The 1378-nt window shown below is 38.0% G+C and overlaps 1 pseudogene; it reads right to left on the reverse strand.

Moving 5' to 3' along the window:
* Nucleotides 1-1378, reverse strand: part of LOC107704459 (biorientation of chromosomes in cell division protein 1-like 1) — a 17305-nt pseudogene that overhangs the window by 10987 nt on the left and 4940 nt on the right.

Below are 1378 nucleotides of genomic sequence, written 5' to 3' on the forward strand. Positions count from 1 at the left end.
ACTCACACACTCACTCACTCACTCACTCACTCACTCACTCACACACGAGTGCAGGTACCCTGTTCCTCGTTCTGGGCTGCTCTCAGTCTGCGCTTCTCCTCCATACGCTCACGGTTCTGCTGCCGCTTCAACAGGCGCTCCTCTTTGTCTTTGGCCTGCGGAGGGAAAATTACATTTAAGAAAATTATATCAGATCGGTTTGGATTTCAAAAACAACAATCAGATGAAAATGAAGCATCATCACAATAATTGAAAATTTTTTAGGGCTGGGTTTGAAAATATTGATTTCCTGTTTTAAATCGATTTTTGTTTTGATGAACCGATATTGATTATTAAATTCTAAGAATCATCAATGCAGTTTTTAATGACAGCCACCATTTAAATGTTTATATTTCAAAAAACAAATTGGAGTAAAAAGGTAATTTTATCATTAAAAAGTTACAACTTTATTATTATAAACACTGCCTTGTGCATAATTTAAATGTTTGTATAGAAATATTTACACGTTTAACTAAATGGTTAACTATTTATTATGGTAAATAGTGTTATCAAAATGAAGTTATCAGTTTGCCTACATTTATTTATTAATTTGTTTTCCTAACACTATGAAATACAATTCACAAATAATTATATTAAATATTTAAGATGAATACAAAACTACATTTCTAAATTTCATTCAGGAGATACTTTTTTTAAATAGATCATTTAAATATATTTCTGAGTGAAAAGCGTTTAAGTTTACCTAAGAGCACAGAATGTTCGTATGTTCGGAAGCAGCCTACCAACCAACTCACATTTTGAAAATACGAACATAAAAAAGCTCTTTATACAAAAAAAGATTGACTTAAATTTTTATTGTACTTTTTAAATTGTACAGCATTTTGGTACATTATGGTTTTTAAAGTGCTTTATACAGAAATTTACATCAGAATGGCTTTACAAATGATACACAATAAATAATTCCGCTGGTGTTTTTGAATGAGGCCCATTGTTAGGTTTTCTAGCATGTCAAAGGTCATGGATGTGTTCTTACCACCGAGCGTCTGCGCTGCTCCACCGTCACCTCGTCATCAGAGTCGCTGTAGTAGCGCGAGTACAGGAAGGGCTTGCGTACGTATCCCTGTCTCACACCGCGGGGCTTCTTCTCCCTGCTGCCCTCCGAGTCATCCCCAGCTGGTGTCTTCTGCCCTCCCTCATCTACACACGCACGCACGCATGCACGCACGCACGCACACACACACACACACACAGACCACACACACAGACTCGCACGCACAGACACACACACACACACACACACACACACACAGACACGCACACACACACACAGACAGACGCACGTGCACACACACACACACACACACACACACACACACAC

This window comes from Sinocyclocheilus anshuiensis, unplaced genomic scaffold (genome assembly GCF_001515605.1).
Source record: "Sinocyclocheilus anshuiensis isolate Anshui unplaced genomic scaffold, SAMN03320099.WGS_v1.1 scaffold1067, whole genome shotgun sequence".
In the NCBI taxonomy this organism is placed as follows: domain Eukaryota; kingdom Metazoa; phylum Chordata; class Actinopteri; order Cypriniformes; family Cyprinidae; genus Sinocyclocheilus; species Sinocyclocheilus anshuiensis.